Raw genomic sequence first — 25,036 nt, forward strand, 5'->3', positions numbered from 1 at the left:
GCTTATACTTTTGAAAACTGGCTCTGTATGTTTTAAGATGATGGACACAGGTATTACATCCTTGAGTTTGTGGCACGTCTGTAGCAACATGTGTGAGAATTGGCACAGGACTGTCCTCTGGCCAGACACTGACCTCTGAGGACTCCAAGGGAGCTTCCTGCAGAGATGTGAAGATGGGATTTCTTTTTCTGCTTAAGAGCGGTTCCAGGTGTTCCTTCCCCCACCCCTCCTCTCATTGGCCCACCTCTAAGTGGAAGTTTTCTCTAGTCCCTTCTACCAGGACTTTCAGGATAAGAGATTTATGTATAGCATGATGGAGGGAACGGAGCTGAAGGCAAAGTCAGCCTCATTTGAAGTTGACAATGCCCAAGGAAAGAATATTAAATGATAGCTGAGCACTTATATTTTTATACCTTCCCGTGGCCATCTCAATAGCATCCTACTGGAAGATTTTGCAGGTGGCCATGGTCTAAAGTTCACTGGTCTTGAGAGGGATGAAGCTCCCAGACTGAACGGTGCACGTGTTGGGAGCCCAGCAGCCATGAACAAAGAAAGCCGACAGCAAGGGCTTTTTTCTGTCTTTCTATGTGACAACATTTTTGTTTAAGTTTGAAGACAGCATGAACTACAAGTTGTAAATTTTTGATTGGAAAGTACAAATTTTCATTCACCCCTTGAAATGTTTGTTTAAAAAAAATATTTTTTCTGAATTTGAATAAAGACTTGAAATGGAAACTTTTTCCTTTTTGTTATTTTAAATTCTGATGAATGAATCAAAATAATGATTATTACCAATTATTACATAATTTTATACTCTTGTTGTATATTGAAAGAGGTGTTAAATGACATGCTCTGGGCACCAAATCTGAGATATTTTTGGTTAAGGGGTTTGCAGAAGGAGGGAGCTACAAGTGAGTCTCAGATGGACAGACAGATTGAAGAACATGACGCAGTATTGAGAACGATGTAGTGTTCTCAGTGATGGGTCCATCACTGTTGATAGGTAAAGTAGGAGGCACATAGGGAGGGTATCTGTGGGACTTAACAATCTGTGGGTCACAGGGGATGCGGAGCAGTTTCTGTGGAGGGGCGGGCACAGAGCTGGACTGGAGAGGTTTCAAAAGGGATGCGCTGGGAGAATGGGGGTCCCTCAGTGCTCTATTTCACTCCTATAGGCTTGAGTGCAGGAAGTCAAGTTCAAGACCCTGAGTGTTAAGAAACAGAGCTTGATAAAAGAATAATGAAATACAGCAAGTAGAAGGAAGGAAATAATGAGGAAAAATAGGCAATGAGAGTAGAAAACAAAATTTGTGGTTAATAGATAATTCAAAGAATCTGTGTTCTTTGAAATGATTGATGAAGACCATGAAGAAAAAGAGGAGTGATAAGCATAATCAAAAAGGGGGATGTCACTATAGATACAAGAATTTTTTTTTTTTTTTTTTTTTTTAGTATCTAGAATAATATGCGTTGCTTGATATGGCTTATTGGCTCCATCTCTACATCTTCATGATACACAGGAAAGGTTCTGTGCTCCGGAGTCAGAAGACTTAGGAACCACAGCTCCTGGGAGGGGCAGCAATGCATGATGATTAAAACCATAGGCTCCGGGGCATGTGAACATACACACCAAAGTAGCTTATTACCTCAGAACCCTAAAAACAAATGATGAAAATGAGCTTAAAATACTTCGACTCATATGGTAAAGTGCCCACTCAAATAGGAACATTCACACAAATGCTTATAAAAGTCCAATTGCAAGTATAGGTGGGTGCTACATCAATTCCAGGTTTGTAGCCACGTTTATTTAATGTTAGCATTATCCAAATACTGTCCTGGACATCCTATAGACTTTCATGGCGAGAGGATTTGATGGGTTTTCTTGGGATTGGAAATATTTTAAAAGAATTTGTCAGAGCAAGACAATGTTGAAGTAGATGAATTTTTGTCTGACCAATCTATCTTTAGCATTGCAACAGTGAGATCTCATTAGTATGATCAGTGGCAAAGCCAGAGAGGAAAAGACCCAGGTCAGATTCCGGAAGTGGGTACAGCTGCTGAAGTGTGCCTGGTCTATGCAGTTCATCATGCCCCCGATCAAGGGAGCTAAAACACTATACCAAATGTTTATGTTGAAAACTAACCGAAACAGCCCCTGATGTCAGGAACTGATCTGAATTTCATAATTAGACCTCAGTGTTGTTACAAGCTAGTCTGATGCCCAAGTCTTAACTGTGGTGTCTTGCCTTGGACGTGGACGACCACAGAGAGTATCAACTAGGTCACTGTGTGAAACAAGCCACCAAACACTGCTTTCACTTCCTGAAAGGGTGCCAAGGACTCTGCCACTTATAGCTTTTCCTCCCACGAATGTATCCTCCCTATAGGTAAGATTTGGTGAGATACCCAGTTACAGCTTTGTGACACCAAAGCTTTGTGACACCATCCAATTTAGGGCAAACCCCACTTCCCTAGATGTTCCCCTAAATGTCCCAACCAAAGTTCCAGTCCTCTAGTAAGTTCCTTCTTACACCCTCTTACTGGGAGATTCCCATAACTCCCTGTGATGTGTTTTCTGCTTCATTACCTGGAGTAACAAATTCAAACTGTTAACATACAAGTGTATTTCTGGTGGGCTTTGGCTAAAGGATATTGACAGTGTATATTATCTACTGAATCTTTTTTATTATATTCCATTAGCCAACATATAGTAGTACATCATTAGTTTTTGATGTAGTGTTCAATGATTCATTAGTGCGTACAACACACAGTGCTCATCACAACACATTATCTACTGAATCTTTACAGCAGTTCTGTGTTTAGTTATGATTTTCATTCTCCAGATAAGGAATCTTCAGCTCAGAAAGCTTAAGTATCTTGATCAAGTTTGTGTGGATAGTAAACAACATAGCCAGGCTTCAAAATTAGATCTTCTTTGCTCCTAATCCTACAGTCTTTAAAACATAATATTTTAAAATTATTATAATATTTTTTAATGCAAAATATGAAATGCTATCTATTTGTGCCTTATGGCACATAATAAAATGAGCACCCATGAGGTCACGACCCAGCTTCAGAACAGGGAGGACCATTAGATCTATCACTGTGGCTATTTTGAGGCTTTTTCTTACCCCATATCCCTCCTTCACCCCACAGGAAACCAGTAACCTGAGTATTATGTTTATCATTACCTTCCCTCTTTTCTTTTTTTCTTTATTTTGAAGGCTTTCAAGGTTTATGGAAAAGTTGCAGGCATGACACAAAAAACTTTCTTCTGAGTCATTTGAGAATGTCACCGACAATGTGTATTTCCTCTGAACAAGAACACTCTCCTGCCTAACTGCCATACAACCATCAAAGTCATGAAATTAATGTTGGCACCGTACTACCTTCTCATCTTCAATCTCCATTCAATATTTATAAATTGTTCCAGTAATGCCCTTAATAGTGAAAGGAACCAGTTCAGAATCTTACATTGCCCTTGGTTGTCATGGCTCTTTAGTCTCCTTTGGTCTAGACTATTTCCATGATCTTTCCTTGACTTTCATGAGGATGATTTTGAAGATGGCAGAACAGTTATTTTGTGGACCTTTGTTCAAGTTCAGTTGGAGGTTCCCTGGAGATTAATTTCAAGTTCTTTAGAGCAAGGGATCTCAAGAGATCCCTTGAGGGCAAGTGATCAGGCTTCTCCACTGTAAAGTTATTTGTTTTCCTTGGTAATGAGGAAATGTTTTGTAGTGAAGTTCTCTGAAACTGTGCATGCATTACCATTATTGTTTTGGCCCTTCTTTGCTTTGGGGCCCAGGATGTTCCAAACTCATCTTGTATTGATTCCCCACCCCAGTCTAAATACTAGCCATTTCTCTAGGGAACCCCAGTTTCTTTTAGCAGAGAATGACATTCTAAACCGGGATCTATTATTGGGCTATCACTGCTCCAAGATGATTATAATGAACAGAGCTGGGCATACAGACTATCCCTCCTCATGATGTTCAGGTTTTGACATCCCAAACCCATCTATGCCCACTTCTTCCTTGGGTTCTGGCATCCTACACCATGTCATCATGCCCTTGAGCATATTCCTGTCTACTCAACCCTTGACACTTCTCATCAGGTTGACACTTCCCTGAGAGGACATCTCTCTACCCACCTAGAGCTTTGATACACTGAACCAAGCTTCTTGTCAAGGACACTCTTCTCACCCTACTTGGGCTCCATCTTCCTGCAGCAGGCATGGATGCTTTCCAAGCAAGGGCTCCTCACCCAGGCTTCCCTGCAAGTTCATCTTCCTCTACTCAATATTCTTCTATCCCTTTGGCTGTAAGAGTTATTCAGTTAATTTGTACTGCCGTGTGTATTCCAAGGTGGCAATATGTCCATTTGTAAGCATCTCTTCAATATTATGATGGGAAAATCTTATTTTTGTTTTTTAAAAGTATCTCAGCTATTCTTGGGTCTTTGAATTCAATATAATTTTATCTTGAACTCTCTTGTCAAGTGTCTCAAGAAACACTTTTGGGATTTTGATTGTTATTATATTGAATCAATGAATCAATTTTGGGGGAATGGAATCTTTATCATCTTGTATATTTCTGTCCTTCAACAGGTTATAACTCTCCATTTATATAGGGATTTAGTGTCTCCCAGTAAAATTTTCTATTTTTTTTTTCATATGGGTTGTTCACATGTTTCATTGTTATTTTAGATTTAAAATCCCCCCCTTTTTAAGTTTTATCTTTTAAGGGGTACCTGGGTGTGTCAGTCAGTTAAGTATCCAGCTCTTGATTTCAGCTCAGGTCCTGGTCTCAGGGTGTGAGATCAAGCCCTCATGCAGGCTTCACACTTAGCAGGAAATATGCTTCTTTCTCTCTCTCTCCCTCTCCCTCTGCCCCTCCTCATGCTCATGGGCTCACTCTCAAATAAATAAATAAATCTTTTAAAATTGTGTCTTTTGAAAAGTCACATCTTCTAAACCATAATTATGGGTATATACAAACATGATTGACTTTTCTGAATTAATCTTGTATATGTAGCAAATTTGCTCATCATTTCTAAAACTTCAACTATAGATTATTTAGGCTTAATCCATAGAAAAATATTGTACGTAAATACGAGATATATTTCTTGCTTAACAATATTCATATACATTACATTTCTCTAATTTTTTGTAATGTTACAGCATTGTGTATAGCTCTAGTAACAATGGATGTAACTGGTAATGGTGGGTATGTTTATCTTATTTCTGATTTGAAATGTTTCTAATGTTATACTATCAAGAATGATGTTTTCAATAAATTCTAATCGATTTTATCAAGTAAGTAATTCTAATCGATTCCTGGACTTCTAGAATTATATATGTTAGCAAGTCATGAACGGGTATAAATTGCTGTTTTTCAATCTGTTGAAATAATCTTGTTTTTTTTTCCCTTTAAATCAGTTCATGTGGAAATGACATTTATAGATATTTCTAGTTATTCCAAGTTTAAAAAATCAGTTTAGTTCTTATATTTTTCGGTAAGATTCTAGGACTTATTTTGATAAGTTTTGCATTGAATATTTATATCTTTATTAAAAAAATGAGATTGACCTGTATTTTTTTTTCTCATACTGTTCTTTTCTAGTATCAAGTTTATTGCCTAGTATATGGGCTGATTCGGGGAGTGCAATCTGTTATTTAAATTTTTGGAAGAGTTTGCATGCTATTTGGATGATCTATTCTTTGAAATTTTGCTAGGACTCACCATGAAACTATTTCTGTCTGGAATTATTTTACTTATGGAAATACTTGAAACCACAGATCTAGTTGTATTTTGCTTTTTTTGTTGTTGTTTTTAATGGTTACATAGCCATTTGGGCTTTCTGTTTCTTTTTGAGTTAGTTTTGGCATTTAATTATGTGGAAGATTTACCACCACAGATCTGAGATTGTTATTCTAACAAAGAAAGGCTTGCCTGCAAGACTGATCTTTGACTAGCATCTGAAACACGGATTTGGGGAGGGTTTCCATGATTCCACAAACTGCTCAGAGTGGCTCATTGTGGCTAAGCTGTTTGTAGAAACTGTGGTTTCTGTTGCACCCCTGCCCTCCTTGGGGAGTCTGGAATTTGGGGACATGCTAGGCAGAGTGCTAATGTGACAAGCACCATTGCAAACCTTGGGTGCAGGGTCTCTCCTGAGCTGGTCTGGTGGGCAACACTCCACCCTTGTTGTCACAGCTCATTCCTAGAACCGTGGCCTGTGTGGCTCTTCTGGGAGAGGACTCTTAGGAGCCTGCGTCTGCCTGACTCCTGACTTCACCGCACAGGCCTCTTCTTTCTGCTGATTTTGCTGAAATAAATCCTATCCAGGAGTATAGCTGTATGCTGAGGCCTGTGAGTCCTTCTAGCAAACCGTCAACCTGGAGGGGGGTCTTGGGGTCCCCAGAACAGTAATATCTTCCTAGAAACCTTTCCATTTAATCTACAGTTTCCCATTTACTGCTGTGTGAGTGTTCATAGCTCTCTAATATGTGATCTTTTAAATTCCTCCTTATATAAAAATATTGTTCTTTTGTATTAAATTTTTTAATGATTTATTAAAAACATTAATTGTTTTTATTTGAAGTTATTGATTTGGACTTGTTTTGTTTTGTTTTGTTCCTTAATTAGCCTACAGCAGCTTGATCATTTCTTCAGTTTCTTTAAAGAAACTTCTTTGGATTTCTTTTGTCCTTGTTATGGTGTCTTTGTCTCCTGTTTCATTGTTCTTTGCTCATATTTTCCATTTTCTTCCCTTTTCTTTGGCCTAATTCTTCTGTTTTTGTTGTTATTGTTGTTTGTTTGTTTATCTAGCTTAAAGACTTAAGCTCAACTCATTAATTGTCAGACTTTTCTAACATGAGGATTTTTTTCCTATTTCTTTTTTTTTAATTAATTAATTTATTCTCAGAAAAACAGTATTCATTATTTTTTCACCACACCCAGTGCTCCATGCAATCATGCCCTCTATAATACCCACCACCTGGTACCCTGACCTCTCACCCCCCCGCCCCTTCAAAACCCTCAGAGTGTTTTTCAGAGTCCATAGTCTCTCATGGTTCACCTCCCCTTCCAATTTCCCCCAACTCCCTTCTCCTCTCTAACTCCCCATGTCCTCCATGCTATTTGTTATGCTCCACAAATAAGTGAAACCATATGATAATTGACTCTCTCTGCTTCACTTATTTCACTCACTCAGCATAATCTCTTCCAGTCCCATCCATGTTGCTACAAAAGTTGGGTATTTGTCCTTTCTGATGGAGGCATAATACTCCATAGTGTATATGGAACACATCTTCCTTATCCATTCGTCCGTTGAAGGGCATCTTGGTTCTTTCCACAGTTTGGCGACTGTGGCCACTGCTGCTATAAACATTGGGGTACAGATGGCCCTTCTTTTCACATCTGTATCTTTAGGGTAAATACCCAGGAGTGCAATGGCAGGGTCATAGGGAAGCTCTATTTTTAATTTCTTGAGGAATCTCCACACTGTTCTCCAAAGAGGCTGCACCAACTTGCATTCCCACCAACAGTGGAAGAGGGTTCCCCTTTCTCCACATCCCCTCCAACACATGTTGTTTCCTGTCTTGCTAATTTTGGCCATTCTAACTGGTATAAGGTGGTATCTCAATGTAGTTTTAATTTGAATCTCCCTGACGGCTAGTGATGATGAACATTTTTTCATGTGTCTGATAGTCATTTGTATGTCTTTATTGGAGAAGTGTCTGTCCATATCTTCTGCCCATTTTTTGATATGATTGTCTGTTTTGTGTGTGTTGAGTTTGAGAAGTTCATTATAGATCCTGGATATCAACCTTTTGTCTGTACTGTCATTTGCAAATATCTTCTCCCATTCCATGGGTTGCCTCTTTGTTTTCTTGACTGTTTCCTTGGCTGTGCAGAAGCTTTTGATTTTGATGAAGTCCCAAAAGTTCATCTTTGCTTTTGTTTCCTCCTTTGCCTTTGGAGACATATCTTGAAAGAAGTTGCTGTTGCTGATATTGAAGAGTTAGGGTTAGGGTTCACATTGAGGTCTTTTATCCATTTTGAGTTTATCTTTGTGTATGGTGTAAGAGATGGATGAGTTTCATTCTTCTACATATAGCTGTCCAGTTTTCCCAGCACCATTTATTGAAGAGACTGTCTTTTTTCCACTGTATATTTTTTCCTGTTTTGTCGAAGATTATTTGACCATAGAGTTGAGGGTCCATATCTGGGCTCTCTACTCTGTTCCACTGGTCTATGTGTCTGTTTTTATGCCAGTACCATGCTGTCTTGGTGATCACAGCTTTGTAGTAAAGCTTGAAATCAGGTAACATGATGCCCCCAGTTTTATTTTTGTTTTTCAACATTTCCTTAGCAATTTGGGGTCTCTTCTGATTCAATACAAATTTTTGGATTATTTGCTCCAGCTCTTTGAAGAATACTGGTGGAATTTTGATCAGAATAACATTAAGAGTATAGATTGCTCTAAGCAGTATAAACATTTTAACAATGTTTATTCTTCCAATCCAAGAGCATGGAATGGTCTTCCATCTTTTTGTGTCTTCAATTTCTTTCATGAGTGTTCTGTAGTTCCTCGAGTACAGATCCTTTACCTCTTTGGTTAGGTTTATTCCCAAGTGTCTTATGATAACATGATGATTTTAAACTATACATTTGCTTCTTGGTGTTTCTTTTAATGTTTTCCACCAGTTTGATTTGTGGTATTATTATTGTTGAGTTATTAAAGTTTGCATTACTCTTTTTTCTAGGACCCAGCAAATATTTGGAAGTATATGTTCTAGTGTCTATATATATGAGGGTTTTTTTTGTATATTTTATGTTATAACCTCTAATTTGATTTACAAAAATTTTAGAGAATATAATGTATATAATACTAGTTCTCTAAAATTTTCTGTAATCTATTTTATATTGTCAATCTTTTTTCACGTTTCAAGTGTTTTTTTATGAATATTCTTCATTAGTCAGGGGACAGTTCTGTATATACCCATTAAATCAAATATTACATTTATGAAATATGTAATTTGTCTAATTTTTGGACTACTTAATCTATAAGTGATTAAAATACATGTTTATTTCCCATTGTAATAGTGAATTTTTTTTTTTTTAATCTCTGTAGTTTGTCTGCACCCAGAACTTTATCTCCCAAGACGATCGTGGCACTGGATTGGCCCTCAGGGAAACACTGAATTACCTCCCTTCTGTCACCCTCCTCATATACATACTCTTCTGAAGTTTAGGCTCACTTTTCCTTTTCCTTTCACCAATTAGTGTGGGAGATTGAATTTTGGGTCCCAATTCTTTGTTCTGGAGAATATCCTCACAATAGACAGGGTACATTTCCACTCTCCTTGACTTTGGGCTTGGCCATGTCAATGGGATGGTAGTAGCTCTCATACGGTAGAGGTTAGTTGTTGCTTGTGTGGTCACACTGACCCCCTTGAGCTCTGATGATCCTCCATGAGAAGAGTACACACCCTTGGCAGCCATTATCCCTTCTGTGAGAGTCATGTCTTAGATCAGATGCTGTGAGCAGAAGCTGGTCCTAGGAAGGTAAGTAATAAGTGCAGTAAAGTTGGCCTGTACCTCTGCTTGGATCTTAGGACCCAGAACCTGGAGTCCAGTCTTCCCTGGCCAAGGAGTAACCAATTCATGGGTCCATGAACATGAGAAAAAAGAATTCTATCCAGCCATTGAAACTGGGATGGTTTGTTAAATATTGCAGTTGTGGGACGCCTGGGTGGCTCAGTTGGTTGGGCGGCTGCCTTCAGCTCGGGTCATGATCCCAGCGTCCTGGGATCGAGTCTTGCATCAGGCTCCTTGCTCTGCAGGGAGACTGCTTCTCTCTCTGCCACTCTGTCTGCCTGTGCTGTCTCTCTCTCTCTCTCTCTGTGTGACAAATAAGTAAAAAAAAAAAAAAAATTTAAAAAAATACTGCAGTTGTGCACATATCTGGCTAATAAACCCAGTAGATCACTAAAAATATATTTTATCTAGGGTGTAGATTATTTTAGCAAGGAAGGAGAGTTCAGAGTATCTGCTAGAAACAGGAAAAAAACACTTTCTATTACTCGATCCTGCTTCCTGCAATGAGGCATGGCCCTTCATTAAAATAACAAGCTGGAAAGGCCTTAACCTGCACATCAAATGATATAATAAACTGCTTATTAATAATTTACATAATTATACACACATAAAACTGCAAGTAACACAGAACAGGTTAATAACTGGATGCAGTATGTTTCTGGTATTGACCCTCAACCAGTGCAGGCTGACCAGGTGTTGGGTGCCATCTTTGGTCTTAATGACAATCACCCTACATGCCTCAAAAGACCAGATTCTCATGACAGAGTGAGTTGTGATTAGCACAGGTCAGTTGTAGCAATTCAACTACCCCAATGAGAGACTGATTTAGAAATGGATGCTTGACCCAGTTCTTGCCTATGCCATAGTAACTCTCATTGGCCGAACATTTATCATGTACTGCACTCTCTTAAAGACATTTCATGGATTAACCTCCTCTCCAAATCAACTCTTTGAAACGGGCATTAATCTTATCCCAGTGCCCTGGGTTATATAGGAGTAAGTGGCAGAGACAGGATATAAACTTAGGTTAATTTCAGGGACTTGCTCTATAACTCTTTTTTTTTTTTCCTCTTTGCTATATCCATTCATTCATTTACTCAAGCAAAAGGCATGCCCCTGAAGATGTTGTCTGCCACATATTATGCAGCTCAGGGGGGAATAAAAACACAAAGTCCCATATTCCTGCAAATTTACATTTTAGTCAGAAAAACGTGTTAGCAAGTAAACAACTTGTGTGTATATATATATAATAAAAACAGATGAGAGAAAGAAAGTCTGGGGATGATGAATTTGGAGTTTATATTATTTTTTTAATTTTTTTTTTAAATTTTTAACTGGTTTACATTTTTTTTAATTAACATGTAATGTATTATTGGTTTCATGCATACAGGTCTGTGATTCATCAGTCTTATATAATACCCAGCGCTCATTACATCTCACGCCCTCCTTAATGTCCATCATCCAGTTACCACATGGAGTTTATTTTAAGTAGCATTGTCAGGAAAGACTTCTCTGAACAGATGCCCTTTGAGCAAAGGTTAGAGTCAGAGTGAGCCTTGTCAAGACCTTAAGGCAGGGCAGGGCCTCACAGTGGTGCTCTGTGCTATGAGCTTTGTAGTACTGATGATATTTACAATTACAGAGACTTTCGAAGGCATATACTCAGATATATACTATATACTCTGATATATACTATATACACTGATACATGTTGTATACTCTGATATATACTATATACGCTGATACATACTATATACTCTGAAACATGCTATATGCCTTGAGATGCTCACATTATCTGCACGCAGATAGCGAAGATGTTCCGTAAAATTTTCGCTTTGTTGGGTGTTACAGTCCGTTAACAGAGGTGTTACTACGTGCCAGGCACTGTTCTACCCTCTGGTGGAAAGGCATTTTAAAACATTGGTTTATTTTTACAAAGATTTAAGGAAGAAAATGAGAGAACTTGTCTTCAGTTCTTGGGAAACACCCAATTCAACACTAACTTTTGTTATTGTTTTGAGTGAATAGACGGTTTTAAGCATTTTTTATATTTTTGACAAAAAATATACAAAAGTTTTAAGCATTTTGTATATTTTTGACCAAAAAAATCATGAATATTTTCAAAACATTTTTGAGGAGAGTGGTTTTTGCACACCGTTCAGTGGAATTAACAGATGGTAGTATACAGTGCTTAGTATCTGTTCTGCTTGTTACTTATTCTGGCTCATAAGCGTGGAAACATTTTGTTTTGTTAAGGCTAATTAATCTGTGCTGATATGCATGGAAGTGAATACATAAGAATCACATTTTAAAGTGCAAGTTTAATTGGGGGGGGGATATCTTTGTTAGATGCTGCTAAACAATGTTAATGTAAATATAACTAGTACAAAAGGTACAATACATGCATTCTATTCCATGAAATGTTCTTAATTATCTACACTTGAGATTTGAAATTCAGAAAACAAAACCAAAAAAAAAAAAAAAAAAAACCCTTTGTTATGACCTATCAATTAAACTCCATACGTTTCCACCCAGACCCTCCGCAACCTCAGAAGACCTCCTACGGATTTCTGAAAGCCCTCACCCACCCCACCTTTGGAAGAAAAAAACTGTTTTGCCATTCTCTTCACACTCAGACAAGGTGAAGTGGACTTTTGGCTTTTCAAGAGTGGATAATCATAGCTCTCCAATTTAGATAAGATTTTTAAGAGAATGATTTGAAAGTGGGTATTTAGTGAGAAAATCCTAATGAACGCTCACTCTTCTTTTTGACCTTGGCTACCGCCCCTGCCCAGCTGGAGATTCTCATTTTAATGAGGCAATATTGTATTTCGGAGCAGCAGGCCCTGCTTTGAGACAGTTCTGTTCTCTTTGGAAAGCTCAAAGCTGCTTTCATGCAAGTACTATTGATTAAGAAATTATTCCTTTAAATGAAGGGGGAAAAAGTTCTATCAGGGGCTTAGCAGTGAGAAAGTTTAATTTTAAAAGCAAAAGTCCTCCCCAGCCCTATTCTTCCCGGATGTCCTGACTTTTAACGCATTTCCCTTAGCAGTAACCATTGTTCTGTACGTTGTTTTGAGCCCTCATTTACTTTTTCCGAATCTGTAATCTGCATTTCAGCCAGATAACAGGCAAAGGGCATTTCTGGCATTCTGAATAATTAATCAGACTTTCCAGTGGTTCATTGCAAAAGGCCAAGAGGGAATAAGTATTCACAATAGAAACTCAAGAGTAGGCATGGAACTTACTGAGTTCTCTCTTATTTAAACACTTTCACGGATCACCTAAACTTGGAAGTTTATCTAACACTGACCCTAACCCTAACCCTAACTGAATTCTGCTTCATAGTTTTGAGCTTGAATTCTAGTGAGCTTTATCTGCTTAAAAGAAGAATGGTTTAAGTGTTCTTTTAAATGCTTTTTATAGTATAATATTTTATCGGTGATGTAGAAATGGCTGGTTCCTAAAATGGCCCCAACACAAATGGCATGAGATTTAAGTGCTACATTACTCTGGTACTACCCATTGTCATTAGTTTTAGACCCTGGAAACAAGTAAATTATAGGCTATTTATTTTTGAAACTTCTGTAAGAGCAAACTTTGTATGTTAAATAGGTTACATGTATAAAAAATTTTAATTTTCTAATTTAACTTTCAAACATTTTTGAAATATCTCTGTTGAAGTGTTGTCCCTCCCCCATCCTCAGTGTAAGGATGATAGAAATGAAAATTAAGAAGTTGAATTCTCCTTGTTGGAAATAAGGAAAGAGATGTATCCCCTCTTTTCTTAGATCATTTACTTAAGAAAACATGGAACTGCTAGTCCTTTCTCTGTCTCTTTGAAATGTATGTATATCTTTTTAAAAACAGAGTAAGTTTCTTAAGCAGTGTTCCAACCCTGGACTGTCTTTTTCAAGGATTTGGGAGCCATCTCTTGGATGCAATCATCTAGAAGGTAGGTGTCTACCTCCCAGTTTTCTGCACTAGGGTAGGACCCTAACTGGTGGACACCTGACCGCAAGTTACAAAATTGCCTCCTATCCTAAAGAAATGAGAAATTTATTTTACCTCTAGATAAAGCCAATAAACTAAAATAGATGGTCACCCCTATTACCAAGTGTATTTAGGATGAATTTTATGTGACAAATAGTACTGTCCATCTGAGGACTAGTTACTCTTTATGTTGAGAACAAATGTGTAATGGGTTGTATCTGCTTAGCGACATAAATGGATGAGATTCTTTATTTACAGTCTCTTAATGGATTGCCTGTGAAGTACACCACATTCTGGTTTAATGCTAATTCAATAATAGAACTTTTGATTCTACGACCTTTCTGGAGTGGGTACTTACATGGGTTGGGAGGAGATCTTGTGTTTCCTTATGTTCTCCTGACATTAACAATAATACTCACCCCATGACTCTCCCCCTCCCCCTCACATACGATTACACATTCCCCACAGAAACAGCCTGCCACAGGGACACCTGGGTGCTGTAGTTGGTTAAGTATCTGACTCTTGGTTTCAGCTCGGGTCCTGATCTCAGGGTTCTAAGATCAAGCTCTGTGGAGGGCTCTATGCTCATCAGGGAGTCTGCTTCAGACTGTCTTTCCCTCTGTCCCTCCCCTGCTTTCTCTCTCTCTCTCTCTCTCTCTCTCTATTTCTAAAATAAATAAATATTTTTTAAGAAAGAAAGAAAGAAAGGAGGGAGGGGCGGGACTGTAGGAAGGAAGGAGGAAAGGAGGAACGAAAGAAATAGCCCGCAACAAACCTGGGGCATAAGGAAGGCAGGAGCTCTAGTACTGGGTCCCTATAATCCTGGAGGGGTGACCTTTATGTTCCCTCATGCCCATATGACAGGGATAAAGACAGTGCAGTAAGGAAAAGTGTGTATCCCACCTGGAAAATACACACATGCGGCCTTGACTTATCCTGATCTCTCCCGGACACTGGTGGCAAGATTCGCTCCTTCTCTCCATTTCTGGAACACTGAAATGGAGTGCAGTTACCAGAACCACAAAGAATGAGTTAAATTCATGTGATTTTATCTACCTGTTTTTTTTTTTAATTTTTTAACCTTTTTCTTCCATGTAACACAATATTCCCATTTGTCCTCAATGACAGTAATAATACTAAAAAAGACAAAACAGAGAAGCCCAAGTTTTTTGTTTTTGTTTTTTTTTTTTATCTTCAAAAATTATTTTTGCAAATGTATCCCCTCTTCTGTTCTGTGGGAAATCCCAACAGAAGTGTTCCGTGTGCACCTTCAGGATAAGGGCAATTCCTGATCTTGGGGGAAATGATGATATCCCCCACCAGATAATCTGGGTGTATTAAGCTGTGTCAGCCAGGGGTTTGTCTCACCAAGAGTGCAAGGGAGAAAAATCTTACAAGTCATTATTTTAGGAAGTCTTGGAAAAGCAAGTACAGGCATTAACCCCAGTGAGAGACTATTTTCCTTTATTCTGTACCAAATAGATTTGTTTTCTTTCTGTTTCTTCTCACAGAAGTCAATAATTTGATAGCTCCTCTTTTGTATCCAATTTTAAAGAATCCGTGTCTGCTTGGAAACATTTTAAGTCAGACTCAATCATTAAAGCAGATGCTGACCACTCTGAGACTGTCAGATGGAAACTACTTAAAGAAAAACTACTCACCCCATGGTGAGCCCCATTCTTCCAGAGATGGAAATTTCTGGAACAATGTCTGGCACTAGTCACTAATGTGCTCTATTAAAATACTAGATAAAAATCATCTGTTTCTCCTTGGTTTAAGTTTCACATATCATCAATTCACAGATGAGGGTTGTTCTGAAATGTGTAGTCAATGAGGAAGAAATACTTTAGCCAGAGAATCCAATTATCTGTCATTTGGCTTTCAAAACACCAAGGTCATAATAAATCCTAGTGGACATACTGTTAGAAGAAGAAGGCTGTTTGGAACTCTCCTACCTTTACAGAATCATCTGGTTCTGATTTTCCCATAGAACCTCAACTGAAAATGTCTGAATCCTTTATGAAATCTGAGTGAATCTGCACTCAGACTTCTGAGAGATGTTATTAAGGGCTTCAGTGCTTTATACATAATAGGAAAATGGTCACATGCCTGTCCCAGCTCAAAGTTAATTTCTCAGCAATGTTGCATACAAATCTGTCCTTACTGAAGCCCTATTTTAGTGCTGTGATTTCCCTTTAGGACAAATGTATTGGGGATTATTTCTGATAAAATGATGAGGTTTCATTTAGACCCTGTAATAACGAGTTCACACTGAGTTTTGTTGCCGGGGTCTCGGTTGTGTTCCGTCCTAATGAAAAGATGGGAGAACATCCTTCTGATCGGATAGCCCTGTCTCTTTTTCTTCCAAGGACCAGGGCTGGTGTGACGGAAACCTCGTTATATTTGGAGAACAACATGCCCGTTCATCAATAGCGGTGAATTCATTTGTCCACTCCACAAGTCAGCTAGGAACGTGGGTCACGTGTCCGGTACTCGTCCAGAGGTGAGGACAAAGAGATGGTGTATGGACCGATGACCTTGATCACTGGAAGCACAGAGAAGCTTTAGTAGTGTGAGGACCCCAAGGAAAGGTACGTAGGAGAAGCTGCACAGGGTCAGGGAGAAAAAACAGGTAATGAGGACAAAGACCACTTGTCAAGCAGAGGGAAGCAGAAGCGGAAAGGAAGGAGCAAGGCATTCCACAGAGAAGGAACTTGCCGCCTTCGGCAAATAGCAAGGAGGCCTCCTTTGAGGGAATGGGGCCTGAACGAGGCTGGTGGTCAGTCAGAAGTGGGCAAAGCCAGACCAGTAAGAAACTACATCCCCATCACTTGTGACCTGCTGCACCTGGTCACCACCATCAGTAGCAGAAGGATGAATGATAGCTTCTGCCAAGACTCTTGTGTTTTGATATACTTCCTCACAAGCGTATTACCTCCCGAATGCTCCATGCCTTGACGAAGTGTGCCTATCGGTATGTCCATGGCTGTTGGAGTCAATTACCAGAACTTAGTGGCTTAAAACAACACATGTTGCTGTGCAGAGGCCAGAAGTCAGAGGCCCGCTGCAGTGGGCTGAAGTCAGTGTGTCCGGAGGGCTGGTTTCTTCTGCAGGCTCTAGGGGAAATCCATTTGCCAGACTCCTCAGCTCAGGTGGCTGTACTGTCCTATGCGCTCTTCTTCACCTCCCTCCAACCTCTTGTTCAGTCACCAAGTCTCTTTTCTGACCTACTTGTCTCCCCTTGAAAAGGAGCCTTACGATTATATTGGGCCCATCTGGGGAATCTAAATGGATCTCTGTATCTCAAGATCCTTCACTAAATCACACCTGCTCCATTTAATATGTGAAGTCATAGTCACTGGCTCTGAGGGTAGGACCTGGTTATTTTGGGGACCAACATTCTGCTGCCCCATGTGGAGGACTAGGGCCAGAGGGATGGCATGCACAGGAGGATAAGGGGTCTGAGATCCAGGGAAAAGCAGACAAAAACCCAAAGCACACTACTAGAAGCTGCCACACACTCTTCTACTTGCATTCTTCTGACAAGAGATTGGTATCATGGCCGCATCTTGTCCGTAAAGTGAGTGCTGTCATTGTCATCATTTTATAGTTGTCAAAGCTCAGGCACAAAGAACTTAAGTAAGGGGCCTGAGATCATAGAGCCAGCATGCCACATTGCTTCCGTGTGAGTCACTTCTTTTCTGATGAATCTTCAGTGCTTGTCCTGCTGTTCTGCAAATGATCAAATTCTGTGTCAACCAGCTGAGATCTCTTATGAACAGAGAGTCTGTCATTTATTTTCTCATCCTTTTGCCTAGCTCCACGTCTGTGCCCAGTCATCTCCTGAAAAGTGGTTCTGATGTAACTGTCAGGAAGACAACGCCTTCTCTCCAAAATAATGGCTTCCCAACCACCCCACTTTGCGGAAGGCAAACATCAAGGCTCAGGCTGTTGCCGCCATCTTGGATCATGAGGCTTAGAATCCAACCTTTGGGCTGCAGGGCATCAGATGTGAAGGAACCTGAAAACTTTATGGGGCAGAGTTGTTCCACCATCCCAGGATCACCTGCTTTGGGGGATTTATATGTGAGAAAAATTGGTGTCTTTTAAAAGCCATTTAGTTTGGGTCTATCTTCCTGGCAGAGGAGCCCAATCCTAATTGTCATTGAGCATAGCATGGAATAGGTGGGTGGGTGATGAGGGGAACTGGAACTAAGTGTGAGGTGTTTTTTGTTGGTGGTGGTGGTGGGTTTTGGGTTTTGGTGTTTCATCTGGAAGAGTTTTCATGTTAATGGGTAATCAAAAATGTTTTCATGATTGGCTCAGAATCAGAGCTCTATTAGATTTTTCAGGTAAGACGACTTTGGGCCACTTCAGAAGAGGATCTGTCACGTTGGTTGTCTGTCTGAGGAAGCACAAGCACAAGTGCTGGGGCCCCCACAGCATTCGTGTGGAGAGCGACACAGTCCAGAGCCAAGTGATTTCTGAGGTAGAAACACAGAATTAGAGATCTATTAACTAAGAGAGGTAAAGGAGAAAGGGCAGTTAACTGTGTGGTTGATGCCTCCACTGTAGGCACTAGGGAAGAGCTGGTGAGGGTTTGGCTGTGTAGGGATGAGGGACTGGATTTGGCCAGATTCCTTTGTTCACTGTGGGGGCTGCCATAGCTGAATTGTATTCCCTTCAAACTCATAGGTTGAATACCCTGAAAATATGACTCTATTTGGAGGTAAAGCCCTCAAAGAGGCTATTAGGGTAAAATGAGGTCACTAGAGTAGACCAAAACTCAATCTGACTGGTGTCCTTGTAAGAGAAGATTAGAACACATACACACACATAAAAAGACCATGTTGAGGACATAGCTAAGCCAAGTTGAGAGGCCTCAGAAAAAACCAACCTTGTCAACACCCTGATCGCAGACTTCCAGCCTCCAGAATGGTGAGGATGTAAATGACTATTGTTTAAGCAATCCCATCTCTGATACACTGCATTGGCAGCCCTAGAGCTTGTAGACTGAACATTTTTGTCTTTTCCCAAACTTCGTATGTTGAAGCCCAGTACCCAATGCACAGTTATTTGGAGGTGAGGCATTTGGGAGGTGATTACACCATGAATAGAATTAATGCCTTTATAAAGCAGACCCCAGTGAGCCCCCTTGCCTGTTGCCATGTTAACATGTCTTAACATGGTGAAAAAATAGCTGTTCCTAAACCAGGAATCAATCCATTCATCACCAGACACCAAATCTGCTGGCATCTTTTGAACTTGGATGTCCATCCTTCAGAAATGTGAGAAATAATTTTCTGTTGTTTATAAGCCACAAGTTAATGGCATTTTGGTAAAGCAGCCCAGCCAGACCAAGGCATCTAGCTGACTAACACAAGGCCATTGTGTGCTCAGCAGAGAAAATCAGTCAAAACCCAGTAGCTCCACTGGTTGAATTGGGAAACACCTTAGAGGCAGTCTGAGGAAGGTCATTGAAAAGACACAACTTCAGATTGACTGGTAAGTAGGACCAAGTCCCTTGGAGGCTCTACTTCCCCCTTACCCCATCCTTGGAATGTGGGTTCTGCTTGCTTTTCCTGCTCCCAGAGGTGGCTCCAAGGACAGAGCCTGAAGAGACTGAAGTGGTGTTGAAAACACCTACACTGTATATGTGACTGAATCCAGTTAAGACTTCCTCGTAAACTTTTAGGGTTTGGTGGGTGGGTGTAGGGGTCCACCTTCTTTCTATTGCCCAAGACAAGCCTTGTAGGGCAGTTCCCTTTGCTTATTAAAACTGCCATTTTCCAACCTGGACTGACCTGTCCTCTGTCTGAAGTCTCTAGCCCAGTTTCAGATTTCATTCAGGAAACTCCCAAGGACCTTGCAAACTGACCAATGGAGAAGGAAAGCACAGTTCTGTGGCCACTGGGATGCAAGGATCTTTCCAGCGTCATGTCAAGTGCCCTTGGTTCAGGCACCCAAGGATTTCCAGAACCTTGGTCAGGGTTGATGCACATTTGTTTTGGGCTCAGCCTACAGGTAAAATTCCCACAGCCTGTGGGTCTATATGAGCTTGATGTTCAGTAAGTATAAAATGCTTTTCTGTGCTTCTTTGTGTATTTAGAAAATAATAAAAATTGACAATGCTCATGATGGAACAAGAGTAAAAGAGGCATTGCTCAAAATCGTATCATCCATATGAAATAAATTTTTAAGATCCCCTTTTAAATGAATATTTTAAAATATACATATAACCATATGAAACTGATTTTAAGTTTTCTGCAATTTTTCTTATAATTGTTTCCTGGGGGTTTAGGCAGGTGATGTTTTTGCTAACACTTCTAGAAGAATCTACAGTTTACAAAAGCATACAAAATTCAAAGCACTCTTTAAACCTAAGTGGATATATTTTTTTTCAAAGATTTTATTTATTTATTTGTCAGACAGAGATCACAAGTAGGCAGAGATGCAGGCAGAGAGAGAGAGAGAGCAGGAAGCAGGCTCCCCGCTGAGCAGAGAGCCCAATGCGGGGCTTGATCCTAGAACCCTTGACCTGAGCCAAAGGCAGAGGCTTTAACCCACTGAGCCACCCAGGCGCCCCAAGTTGATATATTTTAAAAATTTCAGTGTATACTGAAGTATGTGAGTGTTAAGAAGGAGATTGGGAAGAAAAAGAGACCACCTTATTGGGAAAGAAAATACCATCTGTTCCCTGTGGAGTGTCACCTCTTCATAAATTATCAGGCCAAACTCCTGGATTTTTACTCAGTTCTTGATTTGTGGCTCATGTGTCATCCTTTGCTCATTTTATGAGTTCGTAAGGAAGGATGTAAAGCCATGATTCCTTAGGCACGATTTCTCCAAATAAAGAGGTTGGGGACAGTTCTACTAAACAGGCATTCAGGTCCGTGAGCAGCTCCTGATGCAGGCAGCATGGCCAGGGATACACATTTCTTTCCTGCAGCACAGACAGTAGGATAGGAGGCACCAGGAGCCAGATCTGAACGAGGGTTCTGATTCTGGAAACATCTTTAAATGCTTTCTAGGCCTGAATCGCTTCAGGTTTCTATTTGCGGTCATGCAGTATAATTAATACCCATTCTTCTGATGATAGAGACACACAAAAAATAGGCGAGCTCTTAAGTTCTTCCTGAAGGAGAGACAGTGCCCCCCTCCAGACTTGGCTGGTAGGAAATCTTACTGGTAAATGACTTAAGCAAATATGTCTGTTATCTGATCCCTCTCTTCTCATTATCTCTTCATGTCCCTCAGGAGAAGCAGGTCTGGTCAGCTTGGCAGACATGGTGGGTAAAATAACAGAATGAAACCAAAGTGCTGTGGATACTATCAGCGGAAACTTTTTCAATGCGGACCCTGTGTCAGACAGTGTTCTGGGCACTTTCCATATGTTTTATGTTCACCAGAGTTCAGTGAAGTAAGTATGCGTGGATCCATTTTACAGAAAGAGACAGGTGAAATAATTGGCAAAGGCTCACTCTGAGTCACTGTGCTTCCCCACACATGGGTCTAACTGAGGACGGGGAGCTGAGGAGCTGAGGAGCCAGTGGGTATTGTGCCTCCATGACTGAATCACACATAGCTACATGTTTAATGAACCTTCTTTCCACTAGACTTGGGCCCCATCATTCAGTGACCTTTTCACCACTGTGTCCCCATATATGGTAGGAGCTCTGGGACCTAGAGAAGCTAAAGCCATATTGAAGAATGAATGAGTATATGAGTATTCAATTCCCTTAACACCTCTACCGAGAAGATGGCCTTTAACAGTCACCTGCCTCATGGAATGAGTCAAAATCCATTTACTCTTCTGTCCTGCACTGCTTTACTCTGATTTTCTCAACTCCATACCACACACTTGGCTGCTCTGTCTCCTTTATTCCAAGGGACCTGCCTTCCCATCTTGACTTAAAACTTGCTGTGGCATTTGGGAGAGGAGGCTGTCTCCCATCTGCTTTCAAGCCATCCAGTTGTCTGCAGTACTTCAAGTATTTGTTCCATGACTGGCCCCAACCCTCTTTGAAAGGCTGTGGGCCACCATCTTCATAACAGGTCATGCAATCTTCAAATCTCAATCTTCCTTGTGTGATGTGGTCCCTTGAAATTGGATACTGAAGCTCCTGGACATTCCAGATTGGCACACACCAGACCCCACGGAGCTCTTCTTGCCCACGAGAGTAGTAGGCATGGCCCATTTGGAGCCCAGTGTCCAAAGGGTCATTGGTGGTAAAACAGACATATTTTCTATGGACAAACTCAGATGCAGTGTGAGAACTGACCATGGCAAAGAAAAGGATCCTCTTCCTAAGAGTCCCATGATGCTGAAGGGTGGCCCATTGTGCCAGCTGAGGATTCATCAGGAGACAAAACAGTGTCCTCTTCTTCTTCCTCCACTTCCAGATCCTACTCCATGGACCTTCTGGGGAAATACCACCACCAGCAGCCTCTGAAAGCCAGTGTTGTGTGTCTCTGTAACAAAGAGCAATGCTAACTTTACAATGTAAAATTGAGTGCCATTAGTTCAAGATTCACATTTAAGCTTGCTTGCTGCCATTTTGTTGATCTTCTAATGGAGAAGGTATGTTTCTATCAACCACCTTGGCCAATGTTATTGGAAAATACAAAAGATTTGTAAGGCTAAAGAGAATAATGCCAAGAGATGATAATAACTTTCCTTTTAGATGTGAAAGACTATGAAATCAACCCAATTGTTATTCAGGGATTTATTTTTCTGAGTTCTGTTGTATACAAGCAGGTGAATTAGATACAAGGTATCTCTGCGTAAGTCACTTGCTGCAAGAACCCTGGAGGAACCCACAGGATGGAGGGTTGTTTATACAGTTATACCGGAGAAGCCTAAATGACTAAAATGACATAATTATACCATTTGCAGTGATAAAATCAGACTCTCCTCATTCAGAAATTATGTCTTTGTTACACTTTTGTACCTTTTGCTTTAAATATTCTGTAGGAGATCACATCTGCTCTTTGGTATGTTGAGAGCTTGTTTAGAACTCCTTCCCACCTGTGTATGTAGCCTATAAAAGGGCCATGTCCCTATGGCTTACTAAGGTCCAAATGCTATTAGGTGTAGTTATTTAATTACTTAATTTCTTTGCCCCTTTTCTTAAGGGTGTCTCTAGTTTAGCATCCTTAAGCAACCAGGTTAATGAGATACTCTGCCCTTAGAGATTACTGGTATTGTAAGAAGCAATTCACTCTCCTCCTTGGCATTAATGTCCTCCATCAGCTTTCACTTTAGGGTAGGAAATGCAGGGCTGCTGGTGGAGAACAGCCTCTGCTCGATCTAGGTAAAACATTAAAGCTACTCATGAGGCCTTCTCTTCTTTTGTTTCTATGTTTCTTCAAACGCAGAAGGACCCCGAGCTGGTTTAACGTTCTGCCATAGCTGGCTTGAGTCTAAACAATTTTTAGAGAAGGGATTCTGCATTTTCATTTTGCCCTGGACCTCACAGATTCTGTAACTGGTTCTGCCTGGAGTCCAGGCCCAAGCAACCGCCTGAAGCTTAGAGTTAGTCCTAATTATTTCTTTCCCCCCTCTGACTTTGCTGGAAACTTTGAGTTTCTCAGTGGCTTTCCCTCCAGAACTCAAGTCTTGCTTTCTCTGGATTTCCACCTCTCTTGGGTGGCATCATCTGGAAGGGTGACACTCAGACAGAAGACTCTCCAGAATGGGCTTGCTAGCTGAGACAGTGACATCTCCCCTGGAAAGATCTGTGACTAATGGGTACGATTTCTGGAACTTCAGCTGTCCCATGGTATTTTGTTAGGTGGAAAACATGTGACCCACAGTGGTAACTGACAAGACATTTAGCACATACCCACTGGATCAGTACCGCTCCCTCACTGGGCTCTTTGTTCCTTGGTCTCTGTTCCTCCTGCTCACAGGCTTAGCTCACTTGGGATGTAGTGAGCTCCTGGACTACTTAAAATAAATAAATAAATAAAATGTTCCATGATCAGGTGACTCTGCAGACACAGAAGGGAATCAATGGATACACAGACTTTAGAGAGAAATCAGGACAAGAGCTCGGGACAATCGGGACAGCACTTCTGAAAAGTGCTGGTGTCTCCTCCTCTGCTTATTTAGGATTCCTTCCCATGCTTCTTCTGCTCTGACTCAGTTTCTCATCTCCTCTAGTCACCCCCTTTGTCTCTCCTTTCTCTTGGCTTCTGGGTAAAAAGTTGTCCCTTTCATATTCGAGGGGAGAGGAAGCATCGGCTCTCCATCCTCATTCATCTGTCTGTGAATGTGGCTTTGGGCATCTCTCTGGGATGCTCGGTAGAGTCTCTCACATTCTGCAGACGCATCCTCTGAAAATGCTCATGCACCCCTAAGGCTCATGTATCGTTTGGGATAGATGTGCTTGCCTTGGAACTTGTACCTGGGACTAGAAGTTGTTTTCAGTTTGCTTCTTATAGCATACCCACGTGGCTGTTGCGTCTTGGTCAAGACGTATTCCCTTTTCAGCACCGGCCTTGAGGGAGAGCTCCTGTCTGCTCTGGTTTCTAGTTATGACCTATTTATATTAACTTGGGAGGAAGCATATTCTGTCTAGATGATGTCATTGGTCTAGGAAAGGAAGTCTGAACCAAAGAATATTTTCTGCAGGTTCAGATCATAATATGCAAAGCAGTAACATATCATCTCCATGTCCCTACATTTAAATATGGTGCAGAGAATGGGCACCTCCCAAAGAAACCCCATGTTCTTGCCTTGACACTTACAATTCTGTACAATCATCTCAGATTGTCTGATTCCTGACAAAATAGTCTAGTTCAGTTCTAGTAATGAGTCCTTCAATTATAGTGATTAATTTTTAATGCTAAAGATTAATACAAGAACCTGTTTAAACATTTGCCAGGAGCTAAGAAAAATAATTTAAAATAATTGATTCAAAAGCCTTTAGAGACAATCATTTTAGGGCTGGATCCCCTGGCAGGTATCTGGCTGTGCTCTGAAGTGTGGATTGGACCATGCAGGAGAAAAATGCAAAAGTGTGAGGAGTTTAATTCTACTTTTGTAACTGCTTTGGAAAAAATATATATATATATATTTGATTTTCCATGAACTATTTTTTTGGGGGAAGACATTAGAAACCTGGCAGTGGTTAACTGTATGAAGAGATTTAACATGGGGCTTTATTTATAAACTACAGTTTTTTGAACTATTTGGAATTGTGATTATTAGCATGGGTAACATTTTTACTAACAGCAGTATAGCTACTTAATATATCCATCAGGTGTTCATTATGCTGATACAGCCCTTACTTCTCAAGGATGTCATAGTGTAAAAGTATATTTCACTTTCTTCACAGACAATATTCCTTGTGGATTGGCAGGAGGTCTTGGGCCTCACCATGGAGGGACTGCCCTCCGACCACGTGGCCCTCTCATCCTGATGGCAGGAGAGA

Source organism: Mustela putorius, unplaced genomic scaffold, assembly GCF_011764305.1.
Source record: "Mustela putorius furo isolate JIRA1106 unplaced genomic scaffold, ASM1176430v1.1 tig00000589_pilon_pilon_pilon, whole genome shotgun sequence".
NCBI lineage: Eukaryota > Metazoa > Chordata > Mammalia > Carnivora > Mustelidae > Mustela > Mustela putorius.